Consider the following 16,055-nt stretch of genomic DNA (forward strand, 5'->3'; position numbering starts at 1 on the left):
GATTTTGAATCTGCACACTTCCGATGAGTCACTGGTGGCACTATTAGAGACAGCTGGTGCACGATGAAAGAATAATTTCACACAGCCTATTATGATGACTAAATTTAAAAGACCACTGCAGTGAGGTGGTGTTGCACTTCCATAAAGTTGGAGACTTGTAAGAGAAAAAAAGAAAATCGATGCAGGGTAGACTGAGATATCCCAATTTTTAGTCCCTAATTTGGTCCAGCTCCAAACGACAGATCCTGAATCTTAACATAAAGTCTTTTGTTACACCTGCGTTCCTGGTAAATGGCAATGTCCGTCGAACCTCACACTCACTATAATGCAGGCTTTCAGTTCAAAAACTGTGGTCTCCAACCGCATAGACAGAGAATTTTCTCATGCTTCACAAAACTCCTATAGAGCCACAGAAGACATCATTTCCACTGGTTTGTAGCCCTCACCATGACTTGCAAATTTACTTTACCCTCTTTTGAATAAAGCTTCAGTGCAGACCTACTGGTAATGAAGGGCTGTTCAATTGTGCTTTTGATACCTTAGTTAATGATTTGAGTAGCCTTCGTTTTTCACCCCTAACGTGAGCCAGCTGTCAAAAAGGCACATCCTGTGTGTGCACTGACCACAGCCTGTAGTCAGCCTCTGTTCACTGCCCTTCTGATGCCGCAGTGTGAGAGTGCAGGCATCTGTAAGCTGACACAAAGCAGAGCAAACTGAAGGGCTGTTGCAACCCAGACATTGATGGAAGATTTTTTTTATATTTATCTTTAATGGATATGACATATTTTATGGAAGCATTTTAAATTTGTAGTATAGATAAAGCCTTTTTGCACTCAACAGCAAAAAATATCAGTAACACAGATGTGGTATAGTAGCACTGATGTACAGCAGGTGGCCTTGAGCCCACGACCCTGTGACCCACTGCACACAAGTACCAAACAGTATAGCACGGCCTTGAATATGTTATTGCTCCATCAATGTACAATTCACCACAGATACACAGCCTTTTTGCCACAATGCTGTTTGTATCACACTGGAGCATGTGGATTATTTACATGTTCAATACATGTGACATATTTTTTGTTACAAAAACATTTCTGTGGCAGGTGATCATGGTGTCATTTCATACAAAAGTCAAAGTATTTATGTGACTGAGGACCTGAGTTAGTTCAAAAGGTGTGTACTTGACAGCAATAGGATCCATTCCACGGCGATCTCACCTGCGACTGAGACCTGTGACGTTTGCTGCAAACATAAGTGCAGATGTAGCAGTTGCTACACTCGAAGTTAAATTTGCATTTGTTCAAAATCGGGGCACCCCCTTCACTTAAAGTCAAACCAGATGAATCAGTCTTGTAATCACAAGTAGTAAACTCTTGATACAGGGGTGTCTGTCTCTGCTTTTGAAGGACTACACACGACCACGACTTGGTGATAAATGAGGATTTATTTGTAGCTAAATGTCTACAAGCAACTGAATAAATAAGGACTTAATAAGGAACTCATGAAGAGGTCAGAATCAAACAGATCAATAAAGTTGATCTTTAAATGACAGTTGAACTAATCACTTAGTTTGGCAATAGTAAAATGAAGAATGTGGTGAAGTGTTTCCTCTGAACACTCGAGGTACAATCTACTTCTTTAGAACTACAGGCATCAATTCACAGACGGCAGAGGCAAAGTTTTGGCGACTTTTGAAGCCTCGCCTTGACACCAAACATCTTTCAGTGGGAACCAAAAACACAATGGTTGCTGAGCAACAAGGGTCAGATGACGGGGGAGCTCAGCTGATGAAGGATGAGGGTTTTGCAAGCAGACAGGTGTTGGTGGGCTCTCCAGGTCAGTTCTGGCGCATAGGTCCATCGTTGCTGAAGTCAGATAGAACTCTGGTATGTTGACTTTACTTAACGTGCCTTGTTTAATAGTCTTGAATGTAATTACATTGGTCGCATAACAAAACTTCCAAAAACCATCAAAGCAAGATTTACTAAAGCAGAAAAATAGGAAAAAAAAACAAACAAAAAAAAAGTCAGCTCATTTAGTTTGGTATTGCTTTGGTATTTGCTATTAGAAAAGAGAAAAAATACGGGGTAAAAAATGACTGGAGAGGAGGCTTGGTGAACAGAAAATTCTGAAAGCAAAAAGGGAGAAATTCGAAAAAAGATGGAAACTGAAGAAAAGCCACTAAGTAAAAGTCAACAGAAGAATGGATTTCCACTTCAATCAACAAATATATAACAAACACGACATATGTAAGCATATAAAAGCCAAAAGAAATCCCATTATATCTTTCATAGCTATCGTTATCATGCAGTACTTTCACCTCTTACGTCATGGGGTTTGTTTGGCTTCAGACTAAAATCTGAAGTTGCTCCATCTGTTTTCAATTTCACCACCTATAACGTGTGCTCTGCTGACCGCCCAACATCCTCTGACAGCAGCGGTACAGAGGCACCAGTCTGCTGCAGGGAAAGGGCACTGCAACGTGCCATCCTGGCAGGGAAGAGACGGCATTCAGCAACCCACACGAGCTGGCAGGTACAGACATCATCTATGCCCATACCGACAAAATCTTTTTTTTTTTTGGTACGGGCATATTTCCTCACAAAAAAAAAAAAAAATCATCATTCTCCAACATCTGTCAAAAACAGTCTCTGAGAGTCTCCCTCATTGATCACATCTTTCACTACGAACAGTGGCAATCATGACCGCCTGTTGCACCCCCACCCCCACCCCCCACCTCGACACACAGTCAGACACGCGTCCCCTAGCCTAAAGAGAGGAGTTATCTGTTGGAACATCGGTTATAGAATATAGCAGGCAAAAAAATGACTGTCAGAAATGAAAAATGAACTACAACCATTATAAACACCCGGGCCCGAAAGCATTCACCTCGTTTTCCGAAGCAGTCAGTCAGGACTCCAAACATTAGATAATCCCCAATCCGGTTGCTTTCCTCACGATCATCTTCTTTCTTCCTTTTTGCAATGCGTGCAATAAATGTTTTTAGCTAGATTTTCCTTCACACGGCCTGACTGCCAAAAAGTCATCACACGTGTCAAGTGGCAAATTATAAAAAAAAAAAAACATTGTAGCCATCAGGAACCAATGCAGGGCACAATAATGTACTTTTGGAAACAAACAAATTACTTTTTCAACCCCAAGATTGTCTGACCGTCCATCCAGTAGAGACACTATACACTTACATACTGTGTAAATAGCACTGGAGCCCTGAATTGGTCCTGCACTGCAAAAATGATCAACTATTACCTAATGGCACCTAGTCAAAACTAAAAAATGTAAGTGAAGACCAGAATGGAAACAAGACATTAATTAAAAGATACTAGATGGATAACTTTTAATCCCACAGCGAAATTAGTGTACTGCAGCCACTTGACATAAATCAAATACAAAACAATGAATTAGATCAAAGAAACCAAGACAATTAAAGGCGTAATTATCAACAACTATAGACTATCTTAAATATATTTATAATAATAAATAGTATAAATAAAAACAAAAATAGAACAGAGACTGAAGATATAACTATAACTATAATATACCATCTGCTGAGTTTACAGAGATAATGATGTTAATAAAATGCACTGTACATGCCAGTCAGGTGGATATTGTTACAGCAAGGTGCATGACTACACATAGATGTGTGTATTCAGAATCACTGTCTTCACCGATCAACAGAAAACAACTAACGCTGTGACCTACGCTAATGACGCCACTCCAACATGGCAGCCCTCCAGCTGGACAGCTCGGGTAGAAAATAACGAAAATACATTTTTTCATCCGTGACTTTAACAACTTTTTAAAATCTGATTTTAGGTAAGGTTGTTTCACATCCTCTTTAAGACGGCCGGCTCCACGTCTGGCCAGTGTTAATCCCAACACATTGAATCATGAGAGGTGAGAGGACCATGTGGCGATCTGAGAGCTCCCTGAAGAGCTCTGTTCAAACCCACCGTGTTATCGCTCGGTGGAATTCAACAGATGGAGAGGTGTCCTCACTACACATACCACATCTTGCTGGCGATAGATGTGGTGTAGGTCGGCTGAAAGATTTTTCTCACTCAGTCACTCATACACTTACTCATTAATTGCCTATCTGCCCCCTGTTCCACAGATGACACACTGAGCCGAGTTCTTTCTCTCTGCAATGCTGCTGAACTGTACAACATGTTCTTGTTTACAGTGTTAGACAGAGGACATTTTTAGAAATGTTGTTGTTGATGCTCCTTCATTTATTTATGCGTACACAACACAGCAACATTTTACAGCTTTAGTTATTAACTTTGGGAGGGATTCATCGCCGATGATTACGACAGAAAATATTTTTGAGGGACTTCATGAAATTCGGTCCGTGATTCCTCAAATATGACACTTGAAAAGTTCTATTTCCATGGTTTGTGGAAGTAATCTAACTTTTCCTGTGTGTGAGTCTGTCTGTGCTTGTTTGCGTGTGTGTGTGTGTGTGTTTGTGTGTGCTTATCAGCTGTGTTACATATCAGCCAGAAGTGACAAGGGATGGTTTGAAGTCATGCTGGTGAGTGGGAGGTCCGCTCTGCATCATCGCTATAGCAGGCAAAATGAGGAGGGCTCCAGTTCGCACCTCCGACTTGGCAAATGCTTACTCATATCTGCTAAGATGCCAGGATGCTTTCTCATACGCATTCTTCAGCATGCAGCCGTGGCTCACCTATTAATTATTCAAGAGGAGAGTTGTGGATATTTAATGTTGTTGCAGGGCCTTTTTTGATACACTTTTCCTTCTCTGCATTCATCCCTCTTTGCTCCTGTGCGTTTTTTTCCTGCTGTATCATGTATTGTGCAGAATGTCGTCCCCACTTACTCTTGTTTTTTTTTTGGTTTTTTGTTTTATTTTTCTTTTTTGAAAAAAATAGCAAGAACTTTTTCCCCGTGGCTCTGCAGCCAAAAAGTCAACGAGAATGTGGGTGTGTGTTTTGGAGGCTGTGCGCCCTTGTCATGCTTCAGGTGATTTTAGAACGTGGAGCTGCACGAACAGGATCTCCTGTGCTCTCATCCCTCCATGTCTGCATTATTAATTGTCTGAGGTACCAACCATAGTTATTTGGACCCTGCGGGCACCTGGCACTCAGTACTTAAAATTAAAAGCTGCGATTGCATCCCATTGAAAGAGATAATAGCACTTTTTAAAATTGCATGTGGCTCCTGCAAAAGACTGTAGACTTAGTTTAACAGTAAGAGAAACAAAGAAAAAATGACTTAAAGAGGGGAAAAAAAGAGGGCGGTTAGTAATATCTTCATTTTGTATGTGGTGTATGTGTGTGTGTATGTGTGAGTGTGAGTGTGAGTACACCTCCAAGTGGATACTGACAAGATTCATGTGGCATTCTGTAGCCGGTAGTGGAGTGGGATTGGTCAATGCAACATAAAATGGGGGTGGAACACATTCATCAAGGTGGCAGAGATTTGAGACCAGAGAGGCCCATCCAATCACCTGCAGAGAATAAAGGGGAGAGGCATAAAAGTCAGTACAGCAAGGTCATTTGAAAAAGAAGCAGATAAGACGAAAGGATCAAATCTCCGGCGAGGGCGAGGCCCTCCTCTTGATGTCTGTCCCCATTAACTAAAGCCCTCGCCCGGCTTGTACAGTTGTTGCCATGCCTCAGCTGTCTGATACAATGAAGGGGAAGTGAAAAAAAAAAAAAAAAAAAGGCTTGCCACACTTTTACTGCTTTTATGTCATCAAAATTTATAGTCTTGCTTGTAATTAAGTTTTTTACCTTTTCTTTTTTTTTCTCATTTCTAGTTCAGGTCTTTAAATTTTGTTTTTTTTGTACTGTTTTATTGCAGACTGGTACTTAATTCAGGTGTGGTTACTCTGTGTTTTAGCCTCCTGTCTTGCCGTCATGCAGCGGCTGATTTGCGGCATCACACAGACTTCTCCTGCTCTGGCTGTTTGTGTATTGGAGCACTGGTAGCTGTATTGCTCTCGACGCTGCAGTATGGATTTAGTCAGTTTGTGGTTTTACCACAGTCACAGTCTGATGTCCACACACACATACACATACACACACACACACACACACACACACACACACACACACATACACACACGTAAAGCCACACGCACAAACACAAACACAGTCAATCCTACAGCAGGTTTACTATGTCACACTGGGGGCTGCTGTGTAATTGGGTGAATCTGCTCTCCAGCACACTACAGAGATAGCCCTTTAAAATTTCACTTCACTTCTGGTGTAAACAAACCTTGGGATTACTAGGGGTGTAAATCCACATTCCACCATTTCTGTCGCTCTCCTCTTCTGTCATTTTTTTTTTTTCTGTTGGCCAACTACTTTGAGAGTTTAGAGGTGTGTTAGGTGCTTAGAGTCTGTCTGTCTTCCTGTGTTTTCATCTTAACAAGAGCATCAATGTATGTCTACCTCCATTGCGGATATAGGTGTGTGTGTGTGTGTGTGTGTGTGTGTGTGTGTGTGTGTGTGTTTGTGTGTTTGTGTGTGTTTGTGTGTGTGTGTGTGTGTGTCTGTGTGTGTGTGTGCGTGTGCCATAGGTGTGTACTTGAGCATGACTGTCGTGCGGACACTTTATGTGGCAGCGGGCAGCTTTCTGTCTGTGTGTTCTCTGTGATAGATTGCTTGTCAGACAGCAGCATAGCGCCACTCTCACCGGCTGACGGAGACATTAAGTCACCAGTCACGTAGACGTACTACGTTTCAACATTCCTCTGGGAAAACGCTTTAACCCTTTTCGCTCCAGGACGGCTGTCAGATGACAGAGTGTATTAGTTAGACGCTGCTCACCACTAAAACCCACAGTACGACTGGAATCAGTGGAGTTCAGTGTCTTAATGCAGTTGCGTGGGAGGTGACGGACCTCTGTCACACGTTGCTTTTAGATGGGCCAATCGCTGGAGTTATGGACCACAGACTGTGTGCTACCACTGCCATGGCGAGGCTTGGCGTTTTATTTGACTTCCGCAGGCTGCAAGAGCAGAAAATATGGAACTGACTGAGAACATCTTCATGCACTGCAGCAGCCTGGGGGAGTCCTTGCTGAGAGAACGACCGCAACATTTCCCTCCAACTCTGTCCTTTGTTTTTAATGAAACATCATCCTTAGTGCTGCTTGCTGCTGCTGCTGCTGCTGCCCCCAGAATATGAAAATAACACACTGTGAAAGAATGTGAATGTTCACACTTACACCTAAAGCAAATTGACTTTTCCTGTAAACCCCCGGAGTATTACCCGGAGTATACATTCCTTCTATACATGTGGCAGCGACTGTGGATCACTACTGTGTTACATTCCAAAGGCCGGCCTCAAACCAAACGACTCACATTCTCAGCTCTGTTTGATGCTTCCTGGTGCTGGAGAAGTTGCTAAAAGTCATTGAACGTCATTAGTAACCCAGACTTAAAATATATATGATAATATTAAACTAATGATTTCATTCTGACATTGGAAATTTGTCTGTGACAGTGAAATCACTTGAAAGGTCATTTGGTGTAATTCTTTTAAGATTTTAGTTTAAATTTAGTTCTCATTACTTATTATTACTTTTAGTTGAATTTTAGTCCCATACTCAGGTTGTTTTACTCACACTATTTTGTAATTCATTTTATTAGTGATTCATTGATCAGATTTGACAGACAGTGAGTGGTCTGGTAACAATAAGCAAACAACCCACCAACAATTGTCAGAATACAATAAAAAATTATTTAAATTTTATTTATTTTTTTGCAAAGAAGACATGACTTTTCATGGTTGAGCCTCACTCGCTTCAACTGGCGATAAGACGAAACTCAAATTCAGAAATCTCTCATCTCATGTGAACCAACGCTGGCAGATAATTTCATGTTCATCTACGACTCCTTTGCTCCTAGTAGGAAGCTGATTGAGAAAATGGGCCTTTAAAAAATAATCACAAACTGTGATCAACATTGTAATTGAAAATTGATTGACTTAACTCACTGTGGCAAAAAAAAAAAAGAAAAGAAATCCCAAGTGGATAATTTGGTATTTGGTTGTGTTCTTCCTTGTCTTAAATTGGCAAGGCTTCTTCAATGTCTGCACAGTGCTGTCTGCTTCTTTCTTTTTGTCTGGGCTTCAAGGGGAGTTTGCTGAGATATCATTTGTTCTTTCTGTCCTACTGATGTGGCCTAATGGTTGGCAGGAGGATTTGATTCTGAGAACGTTTGCTGCTAACTTGCTGTGAGAACTTGATAGACCAGCAGGGCCACTGTGCAGTTTGTTGTTAAGCAAGAGTCCTCAAACAGGAAGTTGAAGTGGGCAAGACATGGTGCCTTTTACTTGATATCCGTCCGTTAATACCAATTCCCATCTTGTTATATATTCTTTGTTTATAAAGGGAATTTTATTATTTTGTCTAGTTGTGGCATCCCTATCTTGTCATCATTTTGTCAGATTCATTTTAAAGGTGTATAATGTGAGATTTCCATGTCTCTTGATTATAAAGCAGGTCTAGGTTCTATATTTATACTGTGAAAGTATCACAGTGCTCAGTCCACAGAGAAATGTATTCAGAAACTGAGCCTTAAAACCAGCCGTCAGGACTTCTGTAACTTTGTGATGTCACAACAAATCAGTCACCACTCTCAGCCATGCCCCACATGGACCCACCATACAACCATGTAGGATTTGGTTTCTCTCAGTGTTTACCTGAAATCTGCTATATTTTTATTGGATCACTCAGAAAACAGTCAGCCAATCAGAAGAGGCTCACTGACCTGCTGTTACTAGAGCTCCAAACAGAAGGGAGAGGAGATGTAAAACTACATTGAGACCACATATATATCTTCTTATGGATCAAAACTTTAAATAAAATTCTGGAAAAGTGTAAAATACATGACGTTTAACCGATTTTGAACACTAGCAAAACATATATTATAACTGAATCAAATCCCTATATAATATCACACTGTTTTTTTGTAATGTGCTTCCTTTCATTTCTTGGCATGACCATAATCCTGTCCTGTTTCCCATAATACTGCCTGTGGCTCTGCATTCACACCAACACCTACAGAAATATGGAAACACACACACACACACACACACACTAGGGCTTGTCTACTGTTGGCCTGTGAGTAGCTCAGCTGGAACTGTATTGGGCTACACGCCTTGTTAAGGGCATTTTGGCAACAGTGTATACATAAGTAATTCATTTCGGGTATTAAGTAATAACTTTGATCTCTGGTTGGTTTCCACTCTCAGGAGCTAGTGCTGATGTAGTAAATATTAACCGCAAGTTCATTTCCCACCACAGTTTTGCATTATGCTGAAACTTGCTTTTTCTCGTCCGTTTTTTAATTTTTTTTGGGGGGGAAGCATAATTCACATTAAACACCCCTGGCCCTGTGGCAGAGTTCTCAAATTAAGCAACATTTTGTTCATTTACCCATGATAAAGTTGTTCATTAGAAAATATACTTTGCCTTATTCTTTGTTATTACCTTGCCATTGTAAATGCCTTGGGAGCAATTAAACATGTGAAGTGCCCAATTTTCGGTCCTCGACTTCCAGTACTGAACTCTATCTGCATGTTGCACACATTTCCTATGAACTAATTAAAGTGAATCAATGACACAACCCTTTAAAATGGCGGCATATGTCACGGCCATCAGTGGGGAACAAAGGACCCTCTTAATTATTTTGTTCCTGCCGTTCCTGTAAACGGCTTGTCAAGGCAGCAGACTCAGTAGCCAACTCCTTGAAAAAGGGATGTCATGTACACACACACACACAGACAAGCACACAAACATAGACACACACACTGTCCCCTGTTTCTCTGTGACGGCTCCCTCTCTGTCTTATGAAAGACTAGTAATTGTACTACAACAATGACAATGTAAGTGCTTAAGTGTGACGGTCCCCTTGCTCTTCAAAAGCGCAGCATCCCTTATCCATCATTGGCTCTGGGGAGCAATTTCTTGGATGCTGACAACCATATCTTATCTTCAAGATATTTTTTTTTCTTTTGTAAGCCCTCCTCTGGCCCATGTTGGCCAAGTCTAATTTTGAAAAGTATGCTACATCCTGATATAAACATGTACAGTATATCCTGATCTTTTCAGCCTCCGCAGGGTGTTCCTCATTCATTTGCCCTGTTCCTCTGCTGCATCCTGCGGCCCTGCTGAAACACGCAGTTTAACATGAGTACGCATTAGTCCTGCTATGAAGACTGATGGACCAAGGGAGACCATGTTTTTCCCTGCATTGCAATTATTTACAATGCCTCCCTGTAATCTGAAATGCTTACATCCTCATGATATAAATATAAGAAATCATGTTACAGTAGAGCCTCCACTTTTAGTCACAGCCTGGGCTGTGGATCCTTGGTGGAAATGGTGACAAATAAAGGGGAGGGAGGTTTGAGGGTACTCTGGCAAATGACAAAAAGTTCGCACATGCCAGTTGTTTATGAGCATGCTTATTTTTTTAAGGGTTTCCCTTAATGCCCATCTGCAGTGTTGCCATAAATGCCCATCTGCAGCCCAGGAATCTAAAACTGGCTTTGAAAATCAACTGGCGGTCCTCCAAGTATGTCATCTTCTCCTCTGAGAGAATAGATGAACAAGGATGGATGGATGGATGGATGGATGAATGGATGAGAGGATGCCTCGACACGCTTGTTTTCTCCACCTCGTTACAACCGTTTCTGTGTTATCAAGAGCTTTGGCCTGCCACACTACAGAACAGCACTACACTTTGTATTTGACAACACTCTGCTCACAGTGTTAATCACCTCTTAATTCTTGCGTTATTCCCCATCCATGCCCATGCATTTCAATCAAATAGGTGCTACTGTCCAAAAATAAAGCTGGTGGCACTGCCTGGAGAGATGTGCTGTCAGTCTCCCTGTCTGATCATGAGCTATTATCCTCTCTGCTCACAGACAGGAGAGAGAGCTACACCAGTGTCTATGTGATCATGATCAATACATAATCACTTTCCTGTCACCGCAATGGCGCTATCAGGGGACAGTCCAGCCCCACAGACCAGCCATTTTAGAAAAAGGCTTTGGCACGCCATCTTTCTGACCTAGAAAGTGGGAGGGGGGGGATGAACTGTGGCTAAGTGAAGGCTGGACTCATTTAAACAGTCATTGCCATGGGATGCATTATTAGATTTGCACTATGCTTGGGTTCATTACATTAGTTTTCAATGTGCTGTTGTAAAAAAAGCGATAGCTGGGAGATCAGACAAAAACTATTTACTGACTAAAAAAAAAACAGACTTATCTCCTGACTAATAGTAAATGACAGGGGAACAGCTACAGTAAGTGCGAGTTAACATCATTTATTACATGGCTTCATTGAACAATTGTCTAATTGGCCAATGAATGCATTCTGAGGTTTGCAATTTCTGAATAATAGACGGCTTTTTCATATTTAATCATGTCGCTCCACAATCAAGAAGTCTAATTGTTGATAGTAATCAAATTATCGCTGACAGCAAGTGGGAAAAAAAGTAATTAACTGTGAAGATTTTTCCAGCACAATGTCAAAAATGTACCTGAGTACAAACATTATAATGTTAGTGAGACGCTCAGTAGTCTTTATGCACTTCAGACACTGTAGCTAAAACAAAAATAGAAATGCCGGAAATAGGGCCAACGCATCATCACAGAATTGTTGAAACGGACTGTTAAAAAACCATAACAAACTACTTAAGTAAAAAGATGTAAACAACACAATGCCACAGCGATAACATCACATTTAACACAGGTGTAACATCATAATCGCTTACATGCTAAACAAGTAGACAAAGATTGCATGCTTGTTTGGTGTGAAGATATTTTTTGTTTCGGTGATGGAAGCCTACCTAGACTGGAATGTGAGCTTTAATGAACAAATGAGCGGGGGTGGGATTGATTGATGCATTGTTAAAAAGAAGCTTGTAAGTTTAAATGGTTAGCTGAATGAAAGGTCAATTTTTAGTTTGTAACTTTATATTGTGAGTTTTCTCTTTAAACCTGCATACATGGATTTCTTTGACCACTTGGGGCAGAGCAACAAGCTCTGAACAGTGATATCACATAATAAAATTTATATGGCAAACTAAGCAAACAGTTAGCAGACATGGGGCAAGATTTCTATTCATTTTAGCTGTTTTTGAAGTGACCCTGTGAACGTAAGTCTAATTTCTTTAGCTTCTAAATGCACTTGTTTGCAGTAGCTAGTTGCTAACTATCTCTCTCAGGTGTTTTCTGCTAGCCAGGTATTGTTAACAGTTGCTAGTTGGAAACTAATGAAGATAGCAATTGGATAGTAGGAAACGACCCATTAATAATGTTATTAATTGGAATAGTTTTAACTACAATAGCTAGCGTTTAGCAGCTAGTTTGTGTGCAATTTGTTTACACTAAGTAGCTTGTAGCTAACAAGCTCACATTTTATAATAACAAATTTCATATTTATTTTATGAAGAAATTATCGAAAACAGTCATGTCTGTTCAGTTCTTCTGAGCAGCATTTTACATTTTTTAGCTGCTCACACCTGCTGTTGACTTATGGCTGTAGTGTGTGGTGTGTTCCTCTTCTCTTTTTTTCTTTTTCAAAGAAAACTTTGTAATATCTAATATCTGCTTTGTGCATATACAGTAGAAATAAACTATCCACATCTCTGTGCTTCTGCCCTGCTGCCCCTTTCTCCCTGTTTTTCCTCCCTCTCTCTTTCAACCCCTGCAGCGTAAAGCCAGTCAGACATAAACAGTATTGTTTTACCCGGGTAGGGCTCACAGCAGGGCACTGTTAGCCCCACGCCTCATGCAGCCCACAGCTCTCCCCATGCCTCAGTGATATCCCTTCTCTATGGCTCAGTGCTTGCATACATATGAATGCCCCCTGTCTTCTACCCTTCACGCCTCTGAGCTGGTCCGAGCTGAGCAGAGCCGGGATGTTACACGGCTGCCACGCTTGTTGGACGTAGGGATATTGAAGAGAATCTAGCATTCCGGCAATAGTAAATGAACTGTAATGACACATTCTTTTGAGTGATTATAGGTATGATGGTACTTGAGCTGAGAGTGCTTCCCTGTGGTGTGGTTTGCTGAGTTGTACTATGGGTGAATTCTGATCAATAAGGGCGAAAAGTAAAAAAAAAAAGAAAAAAAAAAAGATTGTAGCTCATGTTCTTGTTAGAGCTACTGGAAAATAGAACCTGTGTGCATGCAAATATTATAATGAACACTTGGTAATAGTTTTGTGCAATGCAGTGTTTTGCACTTTGCAGAATATCACATAATGTGAGCCACATCTTTGCAGAATCATTTTGTAGAGTAGTATAATGTTTTATTTCATCTTTTTTTAAATCTTTTTTTCAACACTCTTTATTGTGGTCATTATTGTTGGTTATTGGACAAGAAAATACAGTATTCCCTATTTTCCTTCCATCATTCAGCAGCCACTAGCAGGGGTTAGATACTCAATCATTGTCATTAAATTCCTGTGTGTCAACTGAAATGTTGTTGTTTTAATTGTTAATTGTACCGCTTTAATGTTGGCGATACAAATAGCAAGTCCAAAAACTTGCTATTTGTAGATGAAGTTGTAGACAAGTGTAGTTTTTAATTCCCTCTCCTGTCTCTTGATGGCTCAAACCCACATCTTTATGACCTTCCACTGTTTGGTTATCCTTGCAATACTTCTATGGAAATAAGCATGTTATAGAAATTAGTTGCAATGTCCTTCAACTGGCAGTGTGTGTCTAATCGGGCTGCATCCCCCAATTTATCCCCTCCCTGGTTCAGAGGAGATTCCTATTGATTTCCTAACACTGAGTCAGCCGACAGAGTAAGTAGGAAGTGTGTGCCCTATTATTTGTTTCAGTTGATAAAATAGAAGGCTAGACCCTCATGTCTTTATTGTAGGGCCCATTCAGAAACAACAGGCCCTTCAACCCCCCCCCCCCAAAAAAAAAAACAAAAACAAAAAAACAAAACAGCTGTAAAGTTGATGTAAATGCCTCATATACAATAATGGCACCTTTGGAATTGATGTGTGTTGAAATTATTGTCATGGTATTAAATCGTGTGAACTTGAGAACATGATTAATGAGATTACACTCAGCGGGGGAAAACAAGTGTGAATGCAGGCTGTATTTTCATACATGCTTAATGTGTGTCACCCTGTGGGTTACTGCCCAAACCAACAGAAGGAGATTTGCTTTCCCAAGAGAAGGTTACTTGCAATCTCTCAGTGTCTGGGCATCTGCTAGACAGCAGGAGAAGCCTGAGACAAATCCATTTGGACCAGAAATAGCATGATTGCACCTACTTCCACATCTCTAACAGGTTTGACCAAGAATGGTGTGTACAGTAAGTAACACGTTTTCTGGCAGAAAAGCTGCCAAAGCAGTGGAGCGCACAGGACTTCATGTGCATTTCATGTTTACATTTTCCATTGTAGGTTTTTTACATAGATAATTCCTCCCCGCACGGCTTTTGTTTATAGCAACCGTTCAGCTTTTTCATCCCCGGAAGTTTAAAGGTGTTGTGTTGCTATTATTGTAATTGCTACAATGCTACAGGCTTCAAATAAAAGCCAGAGACAATGTCCCTCCTACAATTGAGTTTCTGTGCCGATTGCCTGGCCTACAGCTGCATCCATCTCTGCAGTGTCCCCGAAATTTCTACGCATTATCAAGGGGAAGGATGAACTAATCTGCAGTGATTTGAAATAGGACCAAAACACTGGCTTTCCTAATCCTTCATTTTTTTTATCAGGGGTGGTGAGGAGCATTTTACCCCTGTGGGAGGGAAAGAAAGAGGGAGCTATTTCATGCTTCACCAGTTCCACTGTTTTTATGAAGATTTTTTCCTACCCTCTACTACCCCTGGTTCAATCCATAGTGTAACTGAATTTATAAAGCCTGTTTGCAATAGTCAGACACCTTTTAGAAGTACGAAGGTACTTTTCATAATTAGGGATGTGTAGATGGCTGCCTTCTCCCTCTGTAGTGGTAGTAATTTAACTTTAAGGCAGATAAGGCTCTGTATCTCTGGCGGAAAAAAAGAGGTGCAATTTCCTTAGCTGTCTTTCATTTTATTCATTTGACAATTGGCAAACACCTATGGCACACAGGATATAATTTGCTTCCCAGCATTACTGCATGAGTGCACCAATTTGGATTATTGCAAACATCTGTGGAATATAATTCATATAATTATGTTTCCTTACATTATGTCAACCAATTTATTTGATATTTTATTTACTTATCTAACACGTTTGGGGACATTTCCACATGCTGAAACTCTGAATAGCGGATGCGGTTAACATCATATGCTGAGGTGTTTTCCTATAGTACAGTCAGTTCCATAATGCACAGCGTTAAAACGTACTGTGAAATAACTGGAATCTCACAGTTTTTTGTTTTTTTTTCCATGTAAACTGGGACTAAGTGATCTAAGCAGAGAAAATTCCAAGTGTATCAGCAGCTGACATCCAGTTATAATGTGCAGTTTTTTTTTTCGTTGAGACACAGCAGAAACACAGAAACAAAAAGGAGCTCATTGATCTGCTGTGATCTAAACAGAGTAAAAGGCACGGGGTATAACAAGCAGTAGGAAATTTACAAGGTAAGCTTTGGCAACACAACAGCATAGGTCATGATAAGACTATGAATTACTAGAACACCTCCGTCTCAGAGGACCACTTGAGGCTCTCTCACTGTGAAATAATTGGGTTGCAACAGTGAAACTCCTACTCCAGTTAGAGTGTAAAGGTGGCTTTTCGCTTTGTTTTGCTGTTTGCAGGACCACAGACAGAGCAGCGACTATTAATCAATGGCGGACACGTGTAGCTGACGGCGTAAAGAGGGAGATGAGTTCACAAACTGTAGCTGGATGTGGATGTGGAAAACATCTTTCGTGAATGGCTGATTATGAAAGGGCCCTTTATGTTTTGCTGTGGCGGAAATGTTTTTTTGACATAATATTCCCAGTTTGTTTTGTAAATTAGACATATATCTTAAGTCGTCACTGTGCTCCACATCGGTCAGCAGGTGAGTTTGGGGGGGGGGG

General features: G+C 40.7%; 1 protein-coding gene across 2 annotated transcripts in view; it reads left to right on the plus strand.

Annotated features, from left to right (window-relative positions):
* Positions 1-16,055, plus strand: part of cdh8 (cadherin 8) — a 102,198-nt gene that overhangs the window by 49,748 nt on the left and 36,395 nt on the right. The gene's annotated exons all lie outside the window — the stretch shown is intronic.

The sequence above is a fragment of the Seriola lalandi genome, unplaced genomic scaffold (genome assembly GCF_002814215.2).
Source record: "Seriola lalandi dorsalis isolate HSWRI2012SDOR001 ecotype SW California unplaced genomic scaffold, Sedor1 jcf7180002054898, whole genome shotgun sequence".
Lineage (NCBI taxonomy): Eukaryota > Metazoa > Chordata > Actinopteri > Carangiformes > Carangidae > Seriola > Seriola lalandi.